This window comes from Bos indicus, chromosome 9 (assembly GCF_029378745.1).
Source record: "Bos indicus isolate NIAB-ARS_2022 breed Sahiwal x Tharparkar chromosome 9, NIAB-ARS_B.indTharparkar_mat_pri_1.0, whole genome shotgun sequence".
NCBI lineage: Eukaryota > Metazoa > Chordata > Mammalia > Artiodactyla > Bovidae > Bos > Bos indicus.
This window is the reverse complement of record NC_091768.1, coordinates 100,466,048-100,480,276: the sequence shown is the minus strand read 5'-3', so window position 1 is coordinate 100,480,276 and position 14,229 is coordinate 100,466,048. Positions and strand designations below refer to the sequence as shown.

General features: G+C 39.7%; 1 pseudogene; it reads right to left on the bottom strand.

Moving 5' to 3' along the window:
- Positions 1-2,135: 2,135 nt before the first annotated feature.
- LOC109563603 (regulator of microtubule dynamics protein 2-like) lies at positions 2,136-10,919 on the bottom strand (annotated as a pseudogene).
- Between the last annotated feature and the right edge of the window lie 3,310 nt (positions 10,920-14,229).

Sequence of the window (14,229 nt, the reverse complement as noted above, 5' to 3'; positions counted from 1 at the left end):
CTGCGTGATATCCTGTCAACGTGGTTCACTTAATTCCGTCAAAGCCTTTCTGACAGCGTGGCAGTTTTCTCTTGTAACTGTCAAAGCTGCTTTTGTATTGGCAGGCTCAGCAGGTATCACTTTTTAGTCTCTTTTTATTTTTTTCTTCAAGCTCACATGATCACACAGAGGCCATGAAGGACTAATCAATAAATCAACATGAAGGTCTAACGAAGAGGATACATATATGAGCTAACTCATTTTATTGTTTTAAAATATCCTAAGAGGACAAAGGGCTTCCCTCATAGCTCAGTTGGTAAAGAATCTGCCTGCAATGCAGGAGACTTGGGTTCGACTCCTGGGTCGGGAAGATCCCCTGGAGAAGGTAATGGCAATCCACTCCAGTATTCTTGCCTGGAGAATCCCATGGACATAGGGGCCTGGCAGGCTACAGTCCGTGAAGTTGCAAGAATCAGACATGACTTCGTGACCAAACTACCATCAAGGGGACAAAACACAAGAAATGATATATTTCTAGCATGGTGATGCTTCACACCACTTAATTTCTGCCTTTTCATGAGGTTGGGAATGTGAGTTACATATTTTCCTTTATATTTATTTATTTTAAACTGGAGAGTGTGTGGCTAAATATGTTGTATTCTTTCCTTAAATCTCCAGGATTTCTGACAACATTTTCCCTAGGTGTTGAAAGTGATGCTCTCTGGAGCTGAAAACTTTAAAGTTCTAACAGATCAATGTGTGGACATAGCAGAACCAACCTCAAGACTTAAGCTGTGAAAGAGAATAACTAACAGACTGAAATATCAGTAATACAATTGTTCGGCTGGATTTTGACTTTAAACAATGTCAACACATAATATGTCAGAAAGTTTCTCAAAAATAAGATTCAGTCTCTTAAAGAGTTAGATTTTTAGAAACTTTTAAATTTGAAATTGTTTAAATTGAAGAGAAGTTGAAAAAAAAAGCAGCATTCCCAGATACCTTTGACCAAGCTTCCTTAAATAATAACATTGTACAAAACTATTGTACATGTATCAAGAGCAGCAATATGACATCGATACACCACATTTATACAGTCTTTCCTCCCAATCCCACGCCCTGGCAACTACAGAGTTTTCTCCATCATTACGATTTTGTCATTTAAAGAATGTTATAAAAACTAAATGAAAAAGCATATAAGCTGTTTAAACAACTTAACAGAGATAGACGTGGCATGTCCCCAAGCCACCCATTTGGAATATACCATTCAGTGCATTTTGGGATACTCACAGAATTGTATAGCCCATTACCATAAACTAATTTTAAAACATTTTCACCCCAAAAAGAAACCCCATGCCCATCATGGCCTCCCCCCATTTCCATACTCAAAAAGCTCATACAGCATTAAGAAATCAGGAATTACTTTCTACTTTCTGTCACCCTGGATTTTTATATTCTGTGTATTTAATATAAGTGGAGTTGTACAATATATGATCTTCTGGCTTCTTTCAACTGAAAAATAATGGCACCAAAGTTCACATTTTAGCATGCTACACACTTTCATTCCATTTTATTTTTGAATAATATTTTGTGATGTGCATATACCATATTTTCTTCCTTTATTTATCATTCAGTGGGAATTTGTTTGGTCATGGCTGTTAGGACTAACACTAATGTGAACAATTGTTTTCACCTTGTGTGTCTGCTGCGGTCCGCGGGGTCGCAAACAGTGAGACACGACCGAGCGACTGTCGTGAACTGAACTGAACAGTCTGTTATCTACTCGTTGAGTCGTCTGGTGGTGAAAAGTGGCCGTGAAAGTAGCTCAGTCGTGTCCAACTCTTTATGACCTCATGGACTACGGTCCATGGAACTCTCCAGGCCAGCATACTGGAGTGCGCAGCCTTTTCCTTCTCCAGGGAATCTTCCCAACCCAGGGATTGAATCGGAGTCTCCTGGATTGCAGGCAGATTCTTTACCAGCTGAGCTGAGGGAAGAGCTATGAGGGAAGCCCGAGTCATCTGGTAACTGCACGTTTTATGGGCAAATCACATCTTGCTCAACTTCATGCTATGAGTGTTAAGTAGACATATTTTCATTTTTATATTATAAATACTCAGGAATATAATTGCGGGAACATATAGCACATATTCAGCTCAATAAGAAATTGCTAAGAATATATAATTGGACTTAGAAAACCCAGGAATTAGTTCTTCAGCCTTAAGGAAATGTTGCAAAGCTTCCTGTGTAGCTGAGGATGGTATTTTTCCAAACAGAGTACCGGCCATGCTTTTGCTCAACCCAGTTCAGTTTTGAGAGTGTAACAGTATCTTCCCTTGTTTTAGCTAGATGTTTCTTTAAGTGTTGTTGGTATTTGATTTTGTTTTGTAAGCCCTCACATTCAGATACACAGCCACACAAAACCACATGCCATAGACGACAATGTCCATCTTTGAGTGTTCTCTTAATAGCTTTTTCACCACGTCTTTACAATATTTGCATAACGCTTCTTTTCTTGTGCGTTTGTAGATAGCTCATACATATCTCCAGAAGCAGGAGCAAATTCCCAAATAAACGCCATTGCATCTCTAAACTTTTCTTCCTGGTCACAAAAGTAGTTCAAACTCTCAATCTTGCTGAACTCATTCACATGTAAATTATCAGCCATCTGAAGAAGGGCATCTAAATTTAATTCCTCTGCATGGGTGTTGGATGTCTTAGGGACTGGAAAAGAACTTGCTCTTCAACAAATCAGATGTGGTCTACCGCAAATTTAAACTAATCAAAGTTTCCTTTTTTTTCAATTATCTTTTTTTTTTCTTTTTTTATGTGAGGGTAATGTGCTCAGATTTGAAGGTAAAATCATGTTTCTGCAGGATGTATTCCACTAGTAGAATGACAAAACTAATCATGTTATTGGAGAAATCTATTTCCCATATGTCACTACAAAAAGATCTTTAAATATGTATGTTTATATTCTTCCCATTAATAATGTAATCTTCAGATATTTCTTTAAATAAAATATTTAGATCAATTCAATGAAATGAACTCTAGTGAGTGCAAAAAAAAAGAAAAATCGCCAAGCAGTCTCCAGAGTAGCTGTAATGATCTCTCATCTCCCAAGCAATGCATCAGGATCTAGTTGTTCCATATCCTCATCAGAACTTGGCATGTGTGTGTGTGTGTGTGTGAATCATATGTATTTATCACATACACACACACACACACACACACACACACACACACTCACTAGTGGGAAAGAACCCGCCTGCCAATGTAGGAGACTTAAGAGTTTGATCCCTGGGTCGGGAAGATCCCCTGGAGGAGGGCAGCCCACTCCAGTGTTCTTGCCTAGAGAATCTCACAGACAGAGGAGCCCGGCGGGCTGCAGTTCATGGGGTCACAAAGAGTCAAGCACAACTGAAGCAACTTAGCATGTAAGCACGTGTAATTCTTCAGGAACAAGTGGTATCTCATCATTAAAATGCTTTAATTTGCATTTCCATGATGGACAACGACATCAACAACTTTCCTGTGAACACTTGGTATTTCATATCCTCTTCCCTGATGTCTTTCACGTCTTTTGCTCATGTTCTAACTGAATTGTATTCTTACCATATCATTTAGAAAATATTTTATAATTATGGAAACAAGTCCTTGGTCAATTATGTGGTTTGCTGATATTTGCCCCCCATCTGTGGTTTGCCTTTTCATCCTCTTAACAAGGTCTTTCAGAAATCAAATGATTTTAATCTTGGTGAAGCACAATTTCTTCATTATGTTTCTAATGGACTGTGCTCTTTAGAGACATATCGATGAACTCTGCCTAATCTTAGGTCACATGTTCTTCTCCGTGTTTTCCAAAATTATAATTACGCTTTTTACACTTGGACCTATAGGTCAATGTTTTAAATACAATGTAGTTTTAATGAAGATTGTTGCTTGTTTGCTCTGCTTACAGACGTCCATTTTTTTCCAATATGATTTATTTAATACATTTCTTCATTAAATTGCTTCTGCCACTTTGTTTAAAAATTGTGTGTGCCTACCTGGGAGAAATATCAATAACCTCAGATATGCAGATGACATCACCCTTATGGCAGAAAGTGAAGAGGAACTAAAAAGCCTCTCAATGAAGGTGAAAGTGGAGAGTGAAAAAGTTGGCTTAAAGCTCAACATTCAGAAAATGAAGATCATGGCATCTAGTCCCATCACTTCATGGGAAATAGATGGGGAAACAGTGGAAACAGTGTCAGACTTTATTTTTCTGGGCTCCAAAATCACTGCAGATGGTGATTGCAGCCATGAAATTAAAAGACGCTTACTCCTTGGAAGGAAAGTTATGACCAACCTAGATAGCATATTCAAAAGCAGAGACATTACTTTGCCAACAAAGGTCCATCTAGTCAAGGCTATGGTTTTTCCTGTGGTCATGTATGGATGTGAGAGCTGGACTGTAAAGAAGGCTGAGGGCCGAAGAATTGATGCTTTTGAACTGTGGTGTTGGAGAAGACTCTTGAGAGTCCCTTGGACTGCAAGGAGATCCAACCAGTCCATTCTGAAGGAGATCAGCCCTGGAATTTCTTTGGAAGGAATGATGCTAAAGCTGAAACTCCAGTACTTTGGCCACGTCCTGCAAAGAGTTGACTCATTGGAAAAGACTCTGAAGCTGGGAGGGATTGGGGGCAAGAGGAGAGGGGGACGACAGAGGATGAGATGGCTGGATGGCATCACTGACTCGATGGACATGAGTCTGAGTGAACTCCAAGAGTTGGTGATGGACAGGGAGGCCTGGTGTGCTGTGATACATGGGGTCGCAAAGAGTTGGACACGACTGAGCGACTGATCTGATCTGATCTGATTCATGCTCAACTATTTCTATTCTTGACAATGTTGACTATTACCTGAGCCTTGTGATCCTGGAAAAGAGAAAAGGTTCAGAAATCCCCTCAACTTGTGTGTTCTTGGAAGGTGGATGTTTCACTTGAGGTCAGGGTGCTTTTCTGGAAGACACCTAAGGAGGTGCACTGTACCAGCTGGGGCTGAGTCAGCCAGAGTTCAAGTTCAAGGGCATCTTAAGGAAAATTGGATTCCAAGCTTTTTGTTCCCATTGATCAGTGGGGACAAACAGTTCAGATAATCACTTATAAGGAAAAGAACGGGAATTTGGAGGGACTATTTCTAACCTTCTCAGAGGTGAACAGGGTGGTTTCCTAAGGCTAACCTAAGTCACAGGGCAGAAGGTGTACCTTTAGCAAAACCACTGCTATGCTGGATATCAACTGCTTTTCATGAGAAAAGCAGATAACATCAGAGATGTGACCATATAAATCCTGAGTTTTAACCTATATTGTTGCTCAAAAAAATTGTCACTGCTTCTATACAAGTTTAACAGAACATATAGAAAGAATTTTTCACTGTACACATGTATATTATTGGAATATTTCTTCTCTTCTTGAAGGGGCATTCTTATGGAGAAGCGCCAAGGAAAGAGGAAGTATCTCCTCTCCAAAAAAAGAGAACATAGTTGGAAACAGACTACTTTCCAATGTGATTGCATAACTACTTACTCTCTTTCTTATGACTTCGGGTCCTTAATGCATAGGGAAGTAAGTTAGTGAACTGCTGGACTCTGCTGACGGAAAGGACTTCAGACCAAAATACTGTTCACAGTATAACATCTATGATGTTTCTTTTGAAATGAATTCAATATCCTTGTCTGGTATTCCTCACTGATAAAATGTTTGTCACTACATATTACACATTTATCAAAATGATGCTATAATAGAAAAAATAGAAAATTGGAGTTTCTCAATAAGCTAGTTATATTAATTATGGTATATCCATAATATTGCATTGCCATAGAAATGAGATAGATATGCATTAACTGACACAAAATTTCCATATATAACTTCACTGAAACATAAACATGAACAATTATCATTCATTTTCTCTAATTAAATAGAATATATATTTTTTTTCTTTTTTTTTCCAGAAAGAAAGAAAAGGCATATAGACCATACTTAAAGCAAGTGAATGAGATTACCTAGACAGAAACAGTTTTGTAGGAATGGAGAAAAGTTCAAGACTAACCTAGATAGAAAATTAAAAAAGTAACAAATGAAGTAGGAAAAGATTAATCTGCAGGGATCAGAGGAAAACTATGGAAACGTGATAGCATGAAATCCAAGCTCAATGGTCATTTCAAGAAGGAAGGTATCTTAATTGTTATTGTGAGGGTTCAGAATATGAAGAGGGAGGGAGTGTTTTCTGGAGTTACCAGCTATAAAATCTCCCTGGGGAATAAAATGAACTGGAGATTGATTTAGAGAGAAGGAATGGAAAGAGTGAGTGAAAGAAACTTTCAAAAGACTGCTGTTAAAGAAAAAAACCTTGTAAGATGGTAATTGGAGAGAGATATAAAGTCCAAAGAGAAGTTTATTTGCTTTAACGAGACATTCTAAAATAGGCTTGTATATTTAAGGGAAAGAAATCAGGAGAGAAAAATAAGTTTATTCAGTAGGTGAGAAATTGGGAGCCAAAGTAGAAGGAAAAAGATTCTGTGGTTGACAGAACAATGCCCCCCAGATAGATCCACACCCTCATCTCTGGAATCTGTGAATCTGTTACTTCGATGACAAAGGGAGCTTTGCAGTTGGGGAAAGGAGCTTCAGATGGAGGTAGATGCAATGGAATCATAAAGGTCCTTAAACGTGAAAGAGGGAGACGGGAAAGAGAGTCAGAGGAGGAGGCGTGATGACAGAAGCAGAAGCTGAGTGATGTTCTTGACGGCTTTGAAGATGAGAGGCAGTCAAGGACCGAGGTGCCTCTAGAAGGTGGAAAAGGCAGAGAAACGGCGTCTCCCCTGGAGCCTCAGGGAACACAGCACTGCTGACACCTTGATTTGAGCCTCTTGAGACATAGTTTCGGAGAAGTCAATGGCACCCCACTGCAGTACTCTTGCCTGGAAAATCCATGGACAGAGGAGCCTGGTAGGCTGCAGTCCATGGGGTCACACAGAGTCAGACGTGAATGAAGCGACTTAGCAACAGCAGCAGCAGAGACTAGTTTGAATTTCTGCTGCGTGTGTCAAGTCGCTCAGTCGTGTCTGACTCTTTGCAGCCCCGTGGACCATAACCCGCCAGGCTCCTCTATCCATGGAATTCTCCAGGCAAGAACACTGGAGTAGGTTGCCTTTCCCTTCTCCAGGGGATTTCCCCAACCCAGGGGTCCAACCCACATCTCTTACATCTCCTGCATGGGCAAGCAGTTTCTTTACCACTAGCACCACCTGGGATTTCTGCCATCCTCCAAATGATGATGATACATCTGTGTTCTTTTAAGCCACTACTTTTGTCTGGTTTGTTTCAGAGACAGTAGGAAGCTGCTGCAGCTTCTGTCTGGTCTATTTCCCTTAAAGGTTTCACATCTGAAATGTGTTTCTGGTGGTGGGAGATTATATTTCTTATTGACCTCTTTATTCATAAAACTATTTCATTAAAAGCGCAGACTTGATTCTTACTGAGAAAATTGCTTTCTCTTACATACACATGTGTGCTCAGTCACACAGTCATGTCCAACTCTTTGCAACCCCAAGGATTAAAGCCGATCAGGCTCCTCTGTCCAGGAGATTTTCCAGACCAGAATACTGGACACGGTTGCCATTTCCTTCTCCATCTCTTACATATAAAGACACCATTAAATATCTACACAATTAAAATATTTTGTAATCAGGTCAAAATTGACCCGTATAAAGTCAGATGTTTTCCTGTCACTAATATATCATTTAAATATTGCAAACAAATCTGCTACTTGTTTCTTTTCCTTATCCCCCAAAGTTAGTCATCATTTGTAAAACAAAATCCCAAGAAATTCCTGATAATGCAGTCTTAGGAGGGAATCCACAGTAGTGATATTTTACACTCTTCTCTGATAGATTAGGCATCATGAGTGGTCTTCAGGATTTAGTTTTTGTTCAGTCACCATATCTTACCCTTTTGGATGGCGTCACTGACTCAATGGACATGAGTTTTAGCAAACTCTGGGAGATGGTGAAGGACAGGGAAGCCTGGAGTGCTGTAGTACCTGGGGTCACAAAGAGTCAGTCACAACTTAGTGATTGAACAACAACAGTCTTACCCTTTCAGCCCATAAATAACACTGATAGAACTGTCCAACAGCAGATGCCATATACGCACAAGGGGGAATCCTTGTCTTCTCTGGTCTACAGCTTTTCAGGACACTAGTGTTGAGAAATGATTGTGCCCTTATTTGAGTTTCCATCATGCTATTATAAAATTTTTGTAATGAAGAATAGTTATAGATTTACTTTATTATTTTACCTAAACAATGAATCAAGGATAGGAATGTTCATAATTAATTTTTGCATTTCTAGCTCTAAGCACATTAACTGATACAGAACAGGCCCACAGCAGAGCATGAAGCTGCTTCCAAGGCAGTGTTTGCTGTGGCTTCACCATAGTGTTTGCACAGTACTGCCTGTCTTTGGCTAGACTTCTACACCTGTGTGAGAAAAGTAATAATAGTACCTACTTTGTGTGCCATGTTGAATAGTATAGGCAACACTGCATGTAAAACTCTCCACGCAGCGTCTAACGTAGCTTGCCTTCAGAAACAGTTAGCCAAGACCACAATCATCCTGCAAAATCATAATCTAATAACTAATGAATGTTGATATTGTTTCTACATGATTTTCTGAACTGAAATTCTAAGGAACAAAATAAGCTATATTACCTATCACATTTTATATGTGATACTTAATTGAAGGCAACAAATAAAGTATGAATAATTTAACCTGAAGAGGAATGTATTAAAAGCATATTAAGTGATTCACAAATCCTCTAGGAAATCTAAGGAACAGAATTTGGAGGCTACATAAAGAGAAATAATAATCTAAATCCAGTCAGTAAAGGACTTCCCTGGTGGGCCAGTGATTGACTCTGAGCTTCCAATGCAAGGGTCAGGGGTTAGATCCCTGGTCAAGGGACTAAGACCCCATATGCTATGAAGTGAAGTGAAGTGAAGTTGCTCAGTCTTGTCCAACTCTTTGCGACCCCATGGACTGTAGCCTACAAGGCTCCTCTGTCCATGGAATTTTCCGGGCAAGAGTACTGGAGTGGGTTGCCATTTCCTTCTCCAGGGGATCTTCCCCAACCCAGGGATCAAACCTGGGTCTCCCGCATTGCAGGCAGATGCTTTACCATCTGAGCCACCAGGAAAGCCACATGCTACGGGCATGATCAAAAAATATTGAAAGAAAAAATCAAGTCAGTGAAGTACTGGCTGCAGATGTAACTTTTTTCCACTAAAAGCATCTCACCAACAGTGGACAACACAATATAGATCTAACCTCTAGTGTGTGTACTTAGTCGCTCTGTCATGTCTGACTCTTTGCAACCCTGTGGGTGTAGCCCGCCAGGCTCCTCTCTCTGGGGATTCTCCAGTAAAAATACTGGAGTGGGTAGCGTTTCCCTCCTCCAGGGGATCTTCCCAACCCAGGGATTGAACCCAGGTCTCCCACATTGCAGGTGGATTCGTTACTGTCTGAGCCACCAGGGACCTGGAGGTAACTGCTGTCAGTGTTCTCCACCCATAGCAAGAATGGGTCCTGCTCAGTCACACTGCTTATGATTCAAAGTGTGGGGTCGGCATGTCCAGTTCGGGTTGCTATGTCATGTTCCCTGCTTGCCTAGGAGTAGGCAATAGAGTCTGGGACATGAAACCTGGCATTTGTGGTTTTTATTGGGGGGAGATGAAGTTTTGTTTCCTGCAGTGTAATTCCCCAACCACAGAAAGGCAAATCCTCCGTGGAACAGCAGAAGGAAATGGAAAAGTCCTCTGAGTCTTAGCATGTGCTCATATGTAGAATTCACGGTTTTTCAAGGAAAGGCCAATTACAGTTAAAAATATACTAATCCACTATAAAACACAGGCTTCCTGGGTGGAACAGTAGGTAAAGAATCTGCCTCCAATGCGAGAGACACAGGTTCTATCCCTGGGTCAGGAAGATCCCCTGCAGTAGGAAATGGCAATCCGCTCCTGTATTCCAGCCTGGAGAATCCCATGGACAGAGGAGCCCGGCATAGGGTTGCAAAGGGATGGATGCAACAGCACACACTATAGTGGAGGGTGCACACACATAGGTACATAGCTGTATACGCACCCCATGCGATGCTCTGCGGTGACCTAAATGGGAAGGAAATCCCCCAAAGAGGGGACAGACATATGCATATGGCCGACTCACTTTGCTGTACAGCAGAAGCTAACAACACATTGTAAAGCAACTATGCTATAATAATTTTTCAAAATATACTCTCTTAGCTTTAATCATATATCAGATATAACAGTCTTAAAGATCTTTTCAGCGGTAGACTAGCCCTCACCTTCCTAAAAACCAAAGTGCTCTTCCCCCTTCATCCTTGCTCCAAATGTTTGCAGTTCTCTTTCTCCCCTGCTCTTGGGCTTAGGTGAGCTGTGGCTCGGGAGTGATGGCTGAGACCAGGGTGCCGTGACTGGCAGGCTCCCAGTGGCCGGTGAGTGGCTGAGACAGGCACTCAACCCAGACATATTCTAAAATCCCAGGAGAAACCTTAGAACCAATCCTGCATTTGGATTGTGGATATTGTATTCTTTCCCTTGTTCTACACTCAAGTTATCCCCAGATTTCGCTCAGAAGGTAACCAAATTTAACCTGTGCCTCTGACAGGAAATGCATGGAGCCTGCACAAACACCAGGAAATTGAGTGAAGCCTTCACTTGAGCAGCTTTTTCAAGCAATTCTCTAAAATTTACCACTGGCCTTTTGTATTCCCAGGGGCATCTTCCTGAATGTTGTTCCGAAGAAATAATGTTTCAGGGTTGAACATGGTGAACGCGTAACTAGAACGGATGTGAAATTCTTGACAAAAAGGTTTTCTCATGAGTGTTTCACAAGTAATATAATGAATTCTCACTATAGTCTCCATAAAGAGTCAAATTCCTTATTATGGTAAGGTATTCTTATTCACTCAGAGTTAGAATAATCAGAGGAAGCACCATATTTAAATATGGATCATTCTGTGTGTATATAAATATTCATATTATACAGTTTATGAGTTACACCCTATGTCACTAAGCCCAGGGGTACAGTAACATAATTTAAAATACACATTCCACATTTCAACTTTTAAAACATTTAAAGTCAATATGAAATATATGTTAACTAGTAATGTTAATATAACTTTCTCTTGCAATAGTCATGTGTGCACATATATATGAATATTAAATATATGAAATATTAAAAAGTATTTTGTTAAATATATTCTTATAAGAGATAAAACTGCTTTTTATTCCAAAAATATTAAAAACATATTAGCTGTCGATGTATGGTAGATTAAATTTATTTCTAATGAATTAAAATTTAAAGCAAAGTTTAAAGATTCTTACATACTGTTCTAGTGGGAAACAAAAATAAGTCATGAGTCTACTCAGCAAAAATATCTGGAGTCAATATTCCTCTAACAGTGAATTCCAGTTCTGATGGTTTAAAACACAGATTTATTGAGGAGAACCTTGCTAACGTGAGGACCTCTGATCAAGAACACGTTCAGTAGATCAAATAGGAAAAATCTAGAATTTACATGAGAGCTAAACATTTAGTTTACATCAATCTGGACTTGGTAGTGCCTTCTATTTCCCTGAAGAAGAAAGGAAAAAATGAAAGAAATTGTGTGCATATATGACACAAGGGGAGGGACACACACATCCTGAGGACACGCATCCTACATCTAGGGTTCAAAGTTCAACCAGTAGGTCCTTTATGATGACAAGGGTAAAATACAAAGCTCTTAAACCGAGTCTTTTAATTACAAACGAAAGAAGGCCCAATTATTTTGATTTATCAGAAGAAATCACAGATACAGCTACACAATGACAACTGATATTAGAACTATCGTATAAACTATATAAAATAAATGTTTGATATACTTAAAGATTTGGAAAACTCAGCAGTGGCCTCAGGACTGGAAAAGGTCAGTTTTCATTCCAATCCCAAAGAAAGGCAATGCCAAAGAATGCTCAAACTACCGCACAATTGCACTCATCTCACACGCTAGTAAAGTAATGCTCAAAATTCTCCAAGCCAGGCTTCAGCAATATGTGAACTGTGAACTTCCTGATGTTAAAGCTGGTTTTAGAAAGGACAGAGGAACCAGAGATCAAATTGCCAACATCCACTGGATCATGGAAAAAGCAAGAGAGTTTAAGAAAAACATCTATTTCTGCTTTATTGACTATGCCAAAGCCTTTGACTGTGTGGATCACAGTAAACTGTGGGAAATTCTGAAAGAGATGGGAATACCAGACCACCTGACCTGCTTCTTGAGAAATTTGTATGCAGGTCAGGAAGCATCAGTTAGAACTGGACATGGAACAACAGACTGGTTCCAAATAGGAAAAGGAGTACGCCAAGGCTGTATATTGTCACCCTGCTTATTTAACTTATATGTAGAGTACATCATGAGAAATGCTGGGCTGAAAGAAACACAAGCTAGAATCAAGATTGCCGGGAGAAATATCAATAACCTCAGATATGCAGATGACACCACCCTTACGGCAAAAAGTGAAGAGGAACTAAAAAGCCTCTTGATGAAAGTGAAAGAGGAGAGTGAAAAGGTTGGCTTAAAGCTCAACATTCAGAAAACGAAGATAATGGCATCCAGTCCCACCACTTCATGGGAAATAGATGGGGAAACAGTGGGAACAGTATCAGACTTTATTTTTGGGGGCTCCAAAATCACTGCAGATGGTGACTGCAGCCATGAAATTAAAAGACGCTTACTCCTTGGAAGGAAAGTTGTGACCAACCTAGATAGCATATTCAAAAGCAGAGACATTACTTTGCCAACAAAGGTTCGTCTAGTCAAGGCTATGGTTTTTCCTGTGGTCATGTATGGACGTGAGAGTTGGACTGTGAAAAAGGCTGAGTGCTGAAGAATTGATGCTTTTGAACTGTGGTGTTGGAGAAGACTCTTGAGAGTCTCTTGGACTGCAAGGAGATCCAACCAGTCCATTCTAAAGGAGATCAGCCCTGGGATTTCTTTGGAAGGAATGATGCTAAAGCTGAAGCTCCAGTACTTTGGCCACCTCATGCGAAGAGTTGACTCATTGGAAAAGACTCTGATGCTGGGAGGGATTGGGGGCAGGAGGAGAAGGGGACGACAGAGGATGAGATGGCTGGATGGCATCACTGATTCGATGAACGTGAGTCTGAGTGAACTCCGGGAGTTGGTGATGGACAGGGAGGCCTGGCGTGCTGCGATTCATGGAGTCGCAAAGAGTCAGACACGATTGAGCGACTGAACTGAACTGATACTTAAAGAAATAAAGTTAACAAAATATAATGAAGGAAAGCAGGATATAATACGTGACAGCAAATTTAAATCTGAAATAAACAAATTATAAAATGAAAATTAGAATAGAAATTAAGTAGCTGTGCACCAAAATAAACATCACTTAAGAGAGAGTTAGAGATAGATTTGAAAAACTTAAACAGATGACTTGAAGAAATTGTACAGGAAATGCTCTGTAGAAGAGTGGGGGTATATCTTAAAGAGACTTAAAAAGATACATAAGATTGTGTAAGACGTTCTAGCACCATTTCAAGACTCCAGTTAGAAATAATAGAGGACAGGAGAGAAGGGCAAATTGGGAGATGTTTCCAAATCTGTTATATACAGTTTACATATTTAGGAAATTCACTGAATCCAAACCAGAATATTGGTGTGTGTGTGTGTGTGTGTATGTGTGTGTGTATGTATGATATGTATACATACATATATCTATATAAATATAATTTTTAAAAACTTCACTCATGTGATTATGAGAGCTGGCAGGTCTGTAATCTTCAGGGCAACCCATAGGCTAGAAACAGGTGGAAGTTGGCACTTCAGTCTTGAGACAGAATTTCTTTTCACTTTAAACCTCATTTGTTGCTCTCTGGGCCTCTAACTGATTGGATGAGACCCACCCACATTATTAAGGATAATCTCTTATCCTTAAGGCAAGTGATTGTAGATATAAACCACACCTATAAAGCAGAAAAAGTAATAGAGAAAATGAAGAAAATGAAACACTTAAAATACCAATAAAATTGATGACTTTAGCAAGACTGACCAAGAAAAAAGATTTAAATTACTAAAATTGAATATGATATAGGGAAAATTAGTGCTGGATTTACAATATAAAGGTTGT